Genomic DNA, 15,934 nt, shown 5'->3' with positions numbered 1-15,934 from the left:
TGATTGCCACAGTGGAGCTTGTGGTGGTCATCTATCCGGGCTTGCTACAGCCCAGCGCATCTTACGTGCCGGCTACTTTTGGCCTTCACTCTTTAAGGACTGTGTGGAAGCGGTCAAACGCTGTCACCCGTGTCAAATTTTTACTCGCAAGATGCGCGCGCATCCAGCTCCCCTTTTTCCCGTTGTCACCGTCGGTCCCTTCACTGAGTGGGGTATTGATTTTACGACTTGTAATCCGCCTTCAGCGGCGAATCACAAGTACATTATCGTGGCCGTAGACTACTTCACGAAGTGGGCGGAGGCCATGCCTACTTATAAGAACGACAGTGACACGGCAGCTTTGTTTCTTTTCAATCAAGTTATCTCAAGATTCGGTATCCCAAGAGAGATTGTCACCGACCATGGCAGTCATTTCCAAAATCAGCTAATGTCCGAATTGGCTTTTAAATTAGGTTTCTGTTAGGAGCATTCGTCCCCTTACTATCCTCAGGCCAATGGACAGGTCGAGGCGGTCAATAAAACTCTTAAGACGATACTCCAACGGACAATCGATAAGAATCGGTCCAATTGGCACATTATGTTGTATCCGGCTCTTTGGGCATACCGAACCTCCGTCAAAACGGCTACTGGTTTTACTCCTTTTCAGTTAGTTTACGGGATGGAATCTATCTTTCCGGTCGAATGTGAAATTCCATCTCTGAAATTGGCTGTAGAGCTTCTTCCTGAGACTTTGAGTCTCGAGGAGCGCCTAGTTCACCTGGAACATCTCGATGAGCAGCGTCGAGATGCCGCCATGATGAATGAGGCCCATAAGAAAAGGGTCAAAACTCAGTATGATAAGTCTGTCCGTCCTCGTGTCTTTGCTGAAGGTGACCTTGTCTTGGTCTATGACCAAGATAAGGACACCTTGGGGGCAGGCAAATTCAAGCCCATGTGGTACGGTCCTTTCATTATCAAACGAGTCTTAGAAAAAGGATCGTATGAGTTAATTGATTTCGAAGGAAACAAGCTGGCGGAGCCCTGAAATGGGCTCTATTTAAAGAAGTATTTTGCTTAGTTTTACTAGGCAATGGCTTCTTTGTATTTTATGTGTATTTGTACATATATTATCGAGCGTTTTCTGATATCAACACTTTTTGGTCTGCCTTGGCAGGTGCTGATGGATGATTTGGTTTATTTTGGATTCGCCGATGGTGCTAGTCGGCACACTCGGAATCTTGCTTCCGCAGCTTGGGTACTTTATTACCCAACTGGTCAGTTGATGATATCGAGAGGCGTGTGTATCGGTCCTGCTTCAAATAATATGGCCGAGTATACAGCTGTTATCAATTTATTATCCGAGGCAATCTCTTATGGGATCGACTCGTTAGTAGTATACCTTGATTCTCAATTGATAGTGTCTCAGTTAAATAACATTTATCGGGTTAGAGATCCATCATTATATCGCCAATATTTAAGGGTGAGGTTGTTGCAAAGATCATTTATTTACATTAATTATTTGCACATTCCAAGATCTCAAAATTGGTTAGCTGATTTTATCGCTAATCAAGCATTAGACTGGCATATCAATCATTCATCATCATAAAATCATGCATCAAAAATTCAAACTGTATATATATATATATATCGCAAAGCATCTCGAGTGTACATATGTGTGTCCAAAAATATACAAAATTGGGACTCAAATGCCCATAATCATGTCAGGCATATCTAATGCCTCGGCTCTGGATGAGCAGCTAAATAAGTAACTATAGCATTGGCCACGTGCCGAAAGACGCGAACCCAGTCATGTGGCATCCCAACCACATGACGCTGCATATCTAGAGGAAGGTCCTCCACCTCGGCCATTGGTACTTGGCAGCTCAGTCTCGTCAAGTGTCGCTGGACGTTGTTGAGGGTCCTTTCCGCATCCGCAGCCGTCTCTTCGGCTCCTCGGCCACACCGTCCATGCCGCGGGAATCCATCTGGTCGCACAGGCCCAATGTCTGGAACATGATCATCATATTAGTCATTTGAATCTCATCAAAAAATATTTTTCAAAATTTATCATTATATTTGAAAAATCCAAAAAATCATAAAATCATAAAAAATCAAAAATCTTACCAATCTCGCCCCATGCTGCATCCGGTGGTAACACTAGATCAGGATCTCCTCGGAAATCCAGCCCAGCATAGGGGTAGTCATCTATGGCGATGATCTGTTGCTCCCACCAAGCAAAAAAGTCATCGTCGAATGCATTCCTAGGCACTTCCCCACCCCCCAGACGTTTCATCAAGTCAGCCCACCGGCCCATACGTGGATCACGTGGACTACTGATGGGAACTGCTACCCTGGGGCGGAGTGCGGGAACCTTCTTGGTCCGTCCCCTCCTAATAGAAGCAAGCTGTTCCTTCATGTTGGCGAGTAGAGGAGTACACCAGTCAAACACCGTGGTGAGACAGTCCACTGCTACGCTCATGTTTACCCGTGATGCCTGATGTAGCGAGGATGATCCGTTCACTCGAGCTATGGTGAACAAGATTATCCGCAGTGACAAACTCGCCACGTCTGGGATAGAGATCTGGCTCCCGACCTTCCGATGACCTGGGCAGTAAATTTGAACATAGTCGTCTACACTGAGGCTATTCCGGGTCCTGCCCCGGGAGTGTACTACCTCTCCCCTTTGGGAAAGGCCCGTGATGAAATATATATCTTCCACTTCTATCCTGAGTGGCATCTGATCAATCACAAAAGCTTCTTCCTCGACATCCCAATAATCAATGAGTCTCTCGAGCAGACGCACGTTTGCTTTCATATTTGGCAACTTGAAGAATTTTAACAATACGCATCCCTGCAGGGCATCTAATGCCTCATCATTGTTCATAACTTCATTATCTACAGCTGAGTGCTCTCTTTCACGCCATGTGATAGTCATCCTGGAAGAAAAAATCATTTTCATCCATTAGTTTTATGTATAAAAATTTTTCGCTGCGCACACGCGGGTTACCCTATACATAGTCGCGTGTAGGGCCGTCGTATACGCGAGTTCTATACACCCAACCCGCGTGTACGCCGCAGAGCAATTTTTTGCAAAAGTCTAACGGTGAAACATTAATTAAACTTCCTAAAAACTATCACAATCAATTGCAAGACAAGTTTAGTGCTTACCTGGAAGTTTTCGGCAAGTTTGAACGGTTGAATAAGTCACGGGGAAGTTTGCTCCTTTTGCTCCACAATTTTTGCTCTCCAAGTCAAACGGTGAAAATGGTAAGTCCAAAATTTCTTTTTATAAGTTTTGAAAATGCAAAATTTTTTCAAAATTTTATTTTGTTTGGTTTCATGTCACTTTTAACTTGGGAGCTTGGAATGTCGAGATTGGGTTGTTTTTCAGGACATTTTGGACATTTTTCAACGGTTCGAGATGGTTCCATGACTGCTGACCCGTCATGGCAGGTATCGTGTTCTCACTGGCATATAGGTTAGGGACACCATTTTTTCGTTGCATTATGCATACTAGCCTCCATTTGACCGATACATCTGCCGTAGGGTCGACCCCATCATGTTATGGTTCGTAAGCCATTTTCACTCGCCGATTCTTTAAATCATGACATGATGGTAGAGCCATCCTTTTACATGGGCATCCTAGTTAGCACCTCACTGACATTTGTTGCCCATGCTGCTTCGTTTTGAGTAGGCTCGGGAGTCCTCTGTAGTCCCTCCATGACTTATGCGTTGAAGACTCATTCCTCTGTGCTTCTTCGTTTCGTTCTGGCCTTATACCCTAGAGGCTCCTATGTGTGTTGAGTTGTACTTCTGCATTGCATGTTGACCATTTGCACCTTTTGGCCTATAGCCGGCTTCACTTGGACTCGTGTTTAAGCCTACTTTTGACCATGACGTCTGCAAAATCAACCTTGCATACCCTTGACTTCTGCAGCTTGACATACCCAGATCCGTGGAAAGAACCTACCTCTGAGTGTCACTGACCAGTTTTTCACCTCCCTGCATTGAGCATAGGAACGTTCCTTTCCCAGGAACTAGATCATCTGTTTCACCGACACTCGTTCTTTCCACTGTACCATAGCATTCTTTTATTCTTTTTCCGGCTTATCAAAAAAGACAAAAAAAAATTAAATATTCCAAAAAGAGCGGGAACAGGGACATTATTTCCATTTATTGTTGGCAGCTAGAGTCAGTCGTGTCGCCCTTGAACAAAGCACTCAAAAAAAAGTCTCCTCCGCATGGGTGGGATTTAGTTTGACTTAGGTACGCCATAACCTTGTTATCGAGTCAGTTCTCCCCCGATTGGTTATCTCTTCCAATCATATGGAGGGTTCGTTCGTGCCTCCTGCATGACGAACTTATACAGATTCATCATATGCTGCCACATAGTCACATTGAGTCGTGCTTTTGTTCAAGGGAAGTTAGCCTGAGTCGGCCTTTCTGCAGTGTCTCTTGACTCATTTTTCAGTCGGCCATCCCTGGTTGTCAGTGTCATGTCTATCATCACGTCATTTATATTGGTCCTTTACTCGTGCCGGTTTGAGAAGGTCCCCATTGACTTCTTGCTGGCGGGTCTTGTCCTTATCGACGACGACACATTGCTCTGAGGACAGGCCTAGAGCCGCACCCTGGCCCTATTTTCATTATTGATAGGTTACCTTGTGCTCAGCATCGATCAGTATCATGGGTCTTTGACTGAGTGGTTTCCCTTGTGTTCGACATCAGCATACATTATCACACATTGGGATTCGTGCAGTACCTTGGTTTCCATTTGACCCTATTGGTGGATACCTCGCCTCTGTGTCGGCTTTCATTATTGGTTGGTTCAGAGGGTTTCTGCCGTACGCTAGCCACATCTTGTGTACGCCGGAAACGTACTTCGGTTGGGTTACTACATCTTTTTCGTCCGATTCCTTCCACATTATTGGCCTACGGGTTACACTCGCGCTAGATTGATGAAGGATGCCTTAATGCCTTCCTTCTAGCGGATCTTTCCCTATCGACTCCGACTCATTGCTCTGGGGCAAAGATCTAGAGTCCATTTGGCAGTACCTTGGGGTTTGCAGTCATTAGTGGCAGATTCCTCGCTATCGACAGTGGGAAACCATCATTGTCTCCTGATTGATAGTTTCTTACAGGTGTTCGACTTCAGCTCATCTATTCACACTTGTTAGATTGTACTGGGTACCTTGACGCTCATTATCATTATCGGTGAGTAGTCTCGCGTTTGTTAACGGTATACATCAATGACCGGTAATCAAATGATTTCTCACATGGTCGACTTCAGATCATTTATTCCCATGATGTAGAAATGTACCACGGCGGTCGGTGAAGACCTCAGGTTGTATCAGCATTCATTGGTTCACTTGACAGTTGCTCCTGTTGCTGCTAGTTGATACCACTCCACCTTATATGTTGCAGTCAGTCATGGCGACATTCTATATGCTGGCACCTGAGTTTGCAGTGTAGTACCATCCTATTCCATCATGTTCAGTTGGTACCTTATGGGATCAGTCTTTGATTTCAGTGATCCGTTGCATCTTTCAGCATCATTGACAGTCTTATATGTGATATTCAGACATGTACTTTCTCATTATGATCAGATGATCCATTATGTATTTTCCAGTCAGTTATACTTGTATACTTAGTGGATCCGCTTGTACTTGATATGCGGACATGCTTTACTTTTCCTGAGCATGGGTATGCCCGCCTCAGACAGTGTTTCTTTCTGATCTCCTTTCGGTGGCTTGGCAGGCTGAATTCTGGTGAAGTCCTCCTCGGTTTTTCGGCAGAGTTCCTTTCCTTGTACTTACTTAATATATTTCGGCCATCATGTTCCCCTTCTGACCTCATACATTAGGGGGCATCTGTTATAGCTCCAAATCTCACTCTTATGGTTTGTGATGCTGCACTCATGGCCTAGGGCAACCCCTCCTTCCAGACCTGGTCCAAAAATTTAAAAAACAGTGTTTTATTCCCTATACGCGACATTGCCCTGAGTTAAACGCGTGTACACGCGGGTCTGTTATACCCAACCCGCGTGTATCTATTAAAACACTTAAAAAATAATAAATTCCTCTTTTTCGGGCGGAGATCGCGGGTTTTACCTGCTGGATCACCTGTTATTGCCCGTGGCCCAACTGTTCCCAACTAACTCCTAACTAAAAAACTACTTTGGAGAGGGTATAAAAAGACATCAAAGGGAAGGCCAAGGGGAGAGAGAAGAGAGCAAGATTATTATGCTGAGATTTTTCCCTTAGACTAGGTCTGAAGTCCTTGGTGCTTTCTGCACTTCCCCCATTTTGCATAGGAAACCCTTGTTTCCATGTGTCTTGGTGATCATTCATCCTTGATATCATCATTTGAGTAGGACTTGGAAGGAGCTCTTGTTGGAGGCTTGAGGCTGGAACGAATCCGGGAGGAAGCTTTGCTTGGAGCCTGCTGAAGGTGTTCAGGTGATATATTTCCGATATATGTACTTTATTTGCCTTTATATATAAAGAAACACGTCTTTGTTCCCGAAACAATCTTTCTTTATGCTTATGAGATTCTTGTCTTGAATTCTTATGCAAGTGGTTACTTAAAGATTTTTATAACTAACTTTATAGCATAAAGATGGTTTATACATAAATATCTGTACATGTACTGTTGTGTTCCTTGATTTGTTTGACTTGCAAATCGAAGGAAGAAGAAGGGAACTCCAAGAAGGGTTTGGACCCTAAAGGCCTTCTCGAACGTAGGACCTTAGGTACGTACCCTAAACATTAGAATTTGCTTAAAAGTAAAAATGATGGCTGTGTGTGTGTTTCTTTGAATAAGCAATTTTCAGTCTGGTAGAGTCTTAGCCCAAAGGACCCTAGGGGTACTTTCCCTTCAACCATGGCCTTAATCGGAAAACCTTTGTCAAAACAGAATAAAAAATTCAGAGTTAGCCATAAAAATGGTGGAAATGTAGATTAAACTATAAAATGCATTAAAACTATACTTATGCCCAAGACTTTATAATTAAATAAATTTTTTTTTAAATTTCGTGGATATAATAGTGGCTGGAGGATGATACACATGGCAAGAGCTAAGTGGTATCGGAGGTAAGCCCATCGAAACTTTTAATAATGCGCACAAATAAAAAATGTAGATACATCGATATTGGATGGCTCCGATATGGAGCAGATGCGATATCTTTATAAACAAAAATTAATACCATATCAAGTCTGACATATCAGAGCTTGGTAGATATCGGAAGTCAGAGGGAGAGGTGTATCATCATATTATACATCGGATATCGGGGGGATATGATTATCGAAAGTTAGAGAGGTAAGGTGTATCGACATATCGGAGCAGAATCATATCGGAGTATCGGTGAAGTGATATATCAGAGGTCGGAGTAGGATGAATATCAGAGTTTTTAAAAGCTTGCTCGGTTGAAAATATCCGATAAGTGTTGTCCCTAATGGGAACAGGAGTAATTGTGTGGCGGGTGGGTCCTCCTGTCGGCTATATTATAATATGGTGGAACTTTGGGTTTTGATTAACTTTGAATATATGCCATAAGCCATATAAATATGAGTTCAGACTTTGAATATTTTTAATATAGCTCTGATACTATATCAATATATATATATATATATATATATATATATATATATATATATATATATATATATATATATATATATATATATGTGCCACTTGTTTTAAGCCTTCAACTATGACCACTTTTAAAATGTGAAAGGTTTAAATCCGCTTTTAAACAATAATCCATTACATAATAAAAGGCTTGGTCTCGGGGGCTATGAAATGCATGATACAAAATAAAAAATAATATTTACGAGTATAAACATTTCCAAAAAAATAATTATTTACAAAGAGACAAATTTATAAAATAAAATGCAAAATACATTATATAAGGCCAAAGCAGTGAAAAACATCTAATCTTCAATTAGGTGCTATTTGTAAAACTAATGTCCAAATGAGATAAACGAGTTATGATAGGAAGATAGGAACATATTGAACTCATTGAAGCCATCTAAATACTCAAAATCAAATAGTAATATGACCAACCGTTCAATAAAGTGTCCCCATAATGAGAATTAAGTGAATGGGGTTGAGATTTTTACCACAATAGGATTCCAGGCACAAAAAGAAGAGTCAAGGAGAAAATAATGTAAGAGATTTTGTAGCCATTTTATAGGTATAATATGGGCTCAAATTCTACTCGGACCCTCTCCATTAGAAAGTACTCTGAAATAGTTTTCCAATGGTGTGTGGAAGTCTAAAAATGGACTCATGGATCAAAGCTTATGGTCTACCAAAGTTCAAGGACTTGAAGTCATAAGCTGGATGAATATTGGAGGTTGGAGCATATTGGGACCCAACATTAGAACCCCGGAGCATAGGGCCATGGGAGCATCAGAATATTAGATATCAAATATTGTTTGGACCTCGGAGCAGGTCATATAGGAATATCAGAGATCGAAGAATATCAGAACATTAGAGCATGTCATATCGGGGTATCGAAGGTTAGAGGCCATCAGAATATCAGAGATCATCGACATATCGAAGGCCAGAGAATATCGGAATATCGAAACTTCTTAACCTCTATATTTTGAGAAGTTACAATATTCAGTGCCGCCGATATTGTTAAAGTGCCGAGGGATGTTGAGCAGAATTAACAAAAGACTTTGTTGCAAAACCAAGGCTAGTTGAGAATATTTCTCTCTCCATTGGTAGGACACATGGTGACATGCCATTGGCTTCGAGAAGCTAAATTGGAAATTGACATCAACATGACGTGACAATACGATGGACACATAGAATCCTATTTTGGCATTTTCAGTTGCCTAATGGGGGCAAACTAAAGTGATAAATGTCACCTCTCAGGAGTCTTCACGTGGAGAAGTGACATCAGGATATTAGAGGCAAATATATTAGAGGATGAGGATATCGTAACTCCTGTGAAAATGGATGTGAAGAAAGTTATGATATACGGGAGCTCTGATATTATCTGACACATGGTCATATGGGGATCAAAGGAATCAAGGGCTAAACAGAGGGAGATAAGATGCAATTGGGACTTCACAGAACCGCTACCCCGGACCCCATAGAGCGGGGTTACTTGCACCCCTCAAACCCTCCGTGTCCCCACCACTCGCCACGCAATCAGCGCAATGAAGGGGGGGCTCTGCCCCCCTTCTAACCCCTCAATTAACTACGTTGTCTAGTCATGGAAAGAATATAACACAACCCAACATTCTCCCACTTTTTGTTTTCTTTCCACAGGGGACAATAGGAGAGCTTAGTCATTTATCCAGCCCTGCAATGCCCATTGTTTCTCTACACCAAGAGAACTTCTCAGAGCTCACATATTTTTTCAATGCATGTGTAGTATTCTTCAAAGTTTCCACCTTTACCAACGACACCTTTTTTTCTTCTATCATATCCCTCACAAAGTGATACTGAACATCAATGTGCTTTGTCTTTGAATGATATGCAGGGTTCTTTGCCAAGAAAATTTCACTTTGGCTGTCACAGTCTATCCTTATAGCTTCTTGTTCTAACCCCATATTCAAACACAATCTCTGTAACCAAACTGCTTCCTTTCTTGGATGAGTGGCTGCCATGTATTCTTCCTCCGTAGTTGATAGTGCCACTACAGATTGTTTCTTACTCAGCCAACTGACTACACCTCCAAATAGGTTAAACACATATCCACTTGTAGATCTTCTCTGGTCCAGATCTCCAGCCCAGTCTGCATCAACAAAGCTACGAATATCCAACACTTTGTCCAATCCTGGTCTTCCTTGGTAGCACAAACCATAATCACTAGTGCCATGCAAATACCTCAAAACCTGCTTCACTGTTGTCTAGTGCTCCTTCCCTGGTTTTGACATAAACCTGCTGAATACTCCCATTACATGTGCAATGTCTAGTCTAGTATAGACCATTGCATACATCAGGCTACTGACTGCACTTGCATATGGAACACAGGACATGTTCTCTTCCTCTTCTTGTGTCTTGGGACACTGTTCAACATATAACTTTACACCTACAGGAATATGAACCTTCACCGGTTTACTATCCTGCATATTAAACCTCTGCAATATTGTCTTGACATACTTCCTCTAGTTTAACCAAAGCTTCCTCTTTGTTCGATCTCTTTTAATTTCCATGCCCAAAATATAGTTTGCACCACCAAGATCTTTCATGTCGAATTTGGAGGACAAATGGGTCTTCAAATCCTGGATAATTTCTTTGTCATTTCCAACCAGCAACATATCATCCACATACAAGACAAGATAAATAACACAGTCACCAATTAATTTAAAATACACACAGTGATCTTCTTTTCTTTTGGTAAAGCCAAGTCCCTGTATAAATGTATCAAATTTCTGATACCACATCCTTGGTGACTGTTTTAACCCATACAAAGACTTCTTTAACTTGCATACTAGTTCTTTCTTACCCTTCACCACAAAACCTTCAGGTTGCTTCATGTAGATCTCCTGTTCCAGATCCCCATGAAGAAATGTTGTCTTCACATCCCTTTGTTCTACCTCAAAATCAAAAGTAGTAGCAATAGATAGAAGTAATCTAATAGAAGCTACCTTGGCAACAAGAGAAAAAATATCACCAAAATCAATTTCCGACACCTGGGAATAACCTTTTGCTACCAACCGAGCTTTGTATTTCTCCATATTTCCTTCTGCATTTGTCTTCTTCTTGAACACCCATTTGCTACGAACGAGTTTCCTTCTAGTCGGCAACTCCACCGGATCCCATGCCTCATTTTTGTGCAAATATGTCATTTCATCAACCATGGCCTCTTTCCAGAGTTTTCCATCCTCTAAATCTACTGCTTCCTCCACAGTTCTAGGATCATCATCAGTAATAGATAAAGAAAAATTTGAACAGAAAGTAGATGGACTATACCTTTCTAGCTGCCTTCTTTCTTGAACTGATCTTCTCACACCCGGAGTTTGTGGCTCTTCATCTTCTGATTACTCCTCTGATGTAGAGTTTGAATCTTCCTCCTTAAGCTCAAACTCCATCTTCTCAGGTTCCTTTGGTTGGACTTCATGTTTAATAACATCTTTCACCTCTCTGAACACCACATCTCGTCTGTACACAACCTTAGTTGTTAATGGGTTCCAAAGCTTATAACCCTTTAAACCATCCTTATACCCAATAAAGATGCACTTTTCAGATTTACTATCCAACTTTTTTCTTTCCTCCTTTGGAACATGTACATATGCATCACATCCAAATACCCTCAGATGTGAAAGAGAGGGTTTCTTACGAGTCCATACTTCTTATGGAGTCTTATCCTCCAACACTGATGAAGGTGATCTGTTGACCAGGTAACATGCAGTCTCCACCGCCTCTGCCCAGAATTCTTGTCCTAACCTGACACCACTGGGCATGCTTCTTGCCCTTTCCATCAACATCTTGTTCATTCTTTCTGCAACTCCATTTTGCTAAGGTGTATATGGAGTAGTCTTCTACCGTGTTATACCACACTTCTTACAGAATTCTTCAAATTCCTTACTGCAAAACTCTCCACCATTATCTATCCTCAACACCTTTATCTTCTTCTCTGTTTGGTTTTCCACCAGAGCCTTAAATTCTCTAAACCTGTCAAAGACTTCAGATTTCTTCTTAAGGAAATATATCCATGTATTCCTTGAGAAGTTAGCTATAAATGATACATAGTACACAGACTTACCCAGTGATGGAACCTTCATATGTCCAAACATATCACTATGCACAAGATCTAATATCTGTTTTGCCCTCTTACCACCAGAGGGGAAACTCACCCGATTCTCCTTCCCATATACACAATTTTCACGAAAATCAAAATCCAGAGAGCTATTACTCATACCTTCTACCATACCTTTACCATGAATTATTCGAAGGTCCTTCTCTCCAATATGTCCAAGCCTTTGATGCCACAACATGGTCTTCTCTCCAGAGACCACTAGATTTTCTACTCCACTTTCAGGAACAACGGAACTATTGCACCCATCAACAACAGTGCTACCTTGTAGCTTGTACAGAGTTCCAATCCGAACCCCCCACATCAATACCAGTGTTCCTCGAACCATCTTGCATGTATCCTTATTGAACACTGTTTCTACACTTGCATCATCTAGCTTGCTTACAGAAATCAGATTTCTGGCTAATGTAGGAATATGCAGAACACTCGAAAGTGTTCTAACCCTTCCACCTTACAACTTCAATTTTAATTTTCAGTGACCAATGATTCTGGCCTTCCCATCATCCCCTAAGAAGACATCACCACCATCATATTTCTCATACTTGCAGAACCACTCTCTATGGGGATTGAAGTGAAAGGATGCACCTGAGTCAATCAACCATGCCTCATGATCTACATGTGTACTTGAAGAAGCCAAGTACACATCCCCACCTTCATCTGAGGTGGTTTTTTCCTCTATAGAAGGAGCATCATCTTATCCCTTTCCTTTGTCAGGAGCTTTAGATTTACAGTCCCTTTTGAACACTGTTTCTACACTTGCATCATCTAGCTTGCTTACAGAAATCAGATTTCTGGCTAATGTAGGAATATGCAGAACACTCGAAAGTGTTCTAACCCTTCCACCTTACAACTTCAATTTTAATTTTCAGCGACCAATGATTCTGGCCTTCCCATCATCCCCTAAGAAGACATCACCACCATCATATTTCTCATACTTGCAGAACCACTCTCTATGGGGATTGAAGTGAAAGGATGCACCTGAGTCAATCAACCATGCCTCATGATCTACATGTGTACTTGAAGAAGCCAAGTACACATCCCCACCTTCATCTGAGGTGGTTTTTTCCTCTATAGAAGGAGCATCATCTTATCCCTTTCCTTTGTCAGGAGCTTTAGATTTACAGTCCCTTTTGTAATGCCCTTCCTTTTTGCATTTCCAGCACACCACCTTTACAGGTTTTCCTGAAAATTTAGATCTCCCTCTAGATTTATATCTCCCACTCGATGACTTACTTTTGTTTCTGTTCTGGGACTGTCCTTATACAGACAAGGCATCACCATTCTAGCTCTCCATATTTTTTCATCTCATCTCCTTTGTCAACAAGGATGAGACTATTTCATCAAACTGCAAGGCAGTTGGATTGCTACCTATTGAAATAACCAGACTATCCCACGAATCTGGTAGAGAACACAACAAATTGATGCACTTATCTTCATTTGAAATTTTAATATCAACAGACAGAAACTGACATACCACAATATTAAATGCATTCAAATGCTCTGTCACCGAGTCTCCATATTTCATCCTCAGGTTATACAAATTTTTCCATAGGAACACTTTATTCACTAAAGACTTAGATTGGTACAAAGTCCCTAAATTGTCCCACAAAACCTTCACTATAGCTTCCCCTGATACATTCAGCAATACTAAATTTGAGACACACAATCATATTGTGCTCTTTGCCTTTGGATCCAACTTCTTCCATTCTTCATCGAACACTCCTGTTGGCTTAGTACCTAGATCTACCATGATCTACTGATCTTTATCCACCAACATATCCTCCATCTTGAGTTTCCACAACTCAAAAATCTGACCATTAATTTCTTGATCTTTATCTTTCCACTGCTTGCCATCTTCTTTTACCACTAGAATCAATCTCACAAATCTCCCACTGAACAGGGTCTACCACAGGCTCGAGTGAAACCCCTTAGCAACAAAAGCGTCCCCTTGAAGCCAAAACAAATCCGATACCAAATGTAGGTTTTAACCTCGTACATAAATTACCTGCATACGAATTCTAAAACACAAAAAATAAACAATGCGAGAGCATAACACATAAAACACGTATATATAGAGATTTTCCCCTGGATCCCAAAACCAGGACTACCAGCTAGATTTTTTCATTATCTTCCTTTCAATTTTACAATACATATTTATACATGCCGAAGCATCCAATACCATGGACCAAAAACCATCACGTCCAAAACCATGGACCGAAAACCATCGTGTCCAAAATCGTGTGTGAAAAATCATGCACAAAACCATAGGTAGGTCCGCCCAACCTAATATAGGGTCCAAAAACAAAATTTTCCAGGGGGCTACCCCAGACCCCATAGAGTGGAGTTACCTGCACCCCTCAAACCCCCTGTGTCCCCCCCCCCCGCTACGCAATTGGTGCAATGAAGGGGGGGCTCTGCTCCCCTTATAACCCCCCGGTTAAGTACGTCAGCTAGTCATGGAAAGAATATAGCACAACCCAACACTTCCATGGTATTCTTCAAGCTATATAACAGAGCTTCTTTGATGTTTGATTTGCTCCACTGTCTTCCTAGTAAACTTCCTTCAACCATGGTAATGATGGGAAATATTTAGTAGCATGTGATTCTACACAGATAACACAAATTTCAACATTCTTTTTTTTTCTTATTTTTCATTCTTAACATATCTATTTATTCACTTAGATTTCTAAGAATTTTTGTTTTAAAGTTATCTAGAAAATTACCACGTTTATCTTGACTTACTGATCTTGGTGTTGATTAATTTACTCTTCCCCTTCCTCTTGATATGTTCTTACATATCCCACAAATTTCTTCAAATGATAGTTGGTATACATCCCCTCTACTCATTATATCAGGGAGATCAACCCACTCATTTCTATTTGTTCTAAGTAAGACTGTTTTTAGTGTGTCAAATTCTAAATTATGCAATCTTTCCCTCTTAACATTATACATAAATCTATCTATAAGATCCTCAAGGTTCTCATCTTCTTTTTGAGTCATTATAAATATTTCTTCTTTAAGATCATGACATATTCAGTAGGATTTCTATTTTTATAGAAATATCCTTTACATATCATCCCATGATCTTATTGAATTAGTCTCTAAACCCATGAACCATTTAAGGGCTTTATCCTTCAATGTTTCTAGAAATGATCACAATTTTTTAGTGTTTAATAACTAACCATAAGATCTACAAAGTATTTCAAATTTAAAATGAAAGGTTTCCTGATCTTCTAACATCATACCATGGATGTTGGGAAGAAAACATGGAGGGATGTTCATCATATGAACATTGATATTAGTATCCTAAATGGGAAATCCAAGAGGATATTCCTCATTGTCATCAACCCCATCCTTTTTTTCTACATTCTTTACCACCTTTTCTTCTTCTACCTACAAAAGTGTATGGTGATGTGGTTCTTATTGCACTACGTGATCAAATAGGAGGCTTGTGGTACTATAGAAGTATTTTTCTATTTTTTGTAAATTTTTGAATTAGAAAGCTAATGCAATGTAATTTTATATGTTTGAAATGAGTAATGCCTAATCCAAATTTTTTCCTTTTATAGAATGTAAAAGAAGTGAATCAACTAGAGAATGAAACAATTCATACTTTGACACCTCCCCAATAATGGCACCAAAAAGTGATGAGCCGCAGTGTTCTAATAAGAATGTTGCAACTCCTTGGGCAATCAACTTTAATTATCAACCTGATGCTCATACAAAATTAAGAGTGTTGACACTATGTGTGCAACATGAAATGCATCCTTCTTTTGCTGATCTGATGCAATGAAATGAATGACATAAAAGAAACCCTAATCTGATTACATGAAAGTAAATGACAGAAATGAACCCTAAGTTATTTTGTAGGAAGTAAATAACAAAATTAAACATTAACCTATTTGCAGAAAATAAATGACGAAATGGAATCATAATCTAATTTGCAGGAAATAAACCTATCTTATATTAGGAAAGGAAATGATTGAAGTAAACTCTACCCGACAAACAAAATTCTTAAGAATATTGAAGGTAATTCAATCTTGTTCCATTTAAAAAATAGCAGGAGTAATTTAACCTAATTGCGGATTGAAACTAGAACTATGAAAGAAAAGTTCCTTTGGGGTCTCTTGTCTTATAAAATCCATCTTCAAGGCTTAAATGTCATTTTGGAATGATGAT

Source organism: Pinus tabuliformis, chromosome 7 (genome assembly GCF_031772625.1).
Source record: "Pinus tabuliformis cultivar Carrire ecotype Pingquan chromosome 7, CPIR1, whole genome shotgun sequence".
In the NCBI taxonomy this organism is placed as follows: Eukaryota; Viridiplantae; Streptophyta; class Pinopsida; order Pinales; family Pinaceae; genus Pinus; species Pinus tabuliformis.
This window is presented reverse-complemented; position numbering follows the sequence as displayed.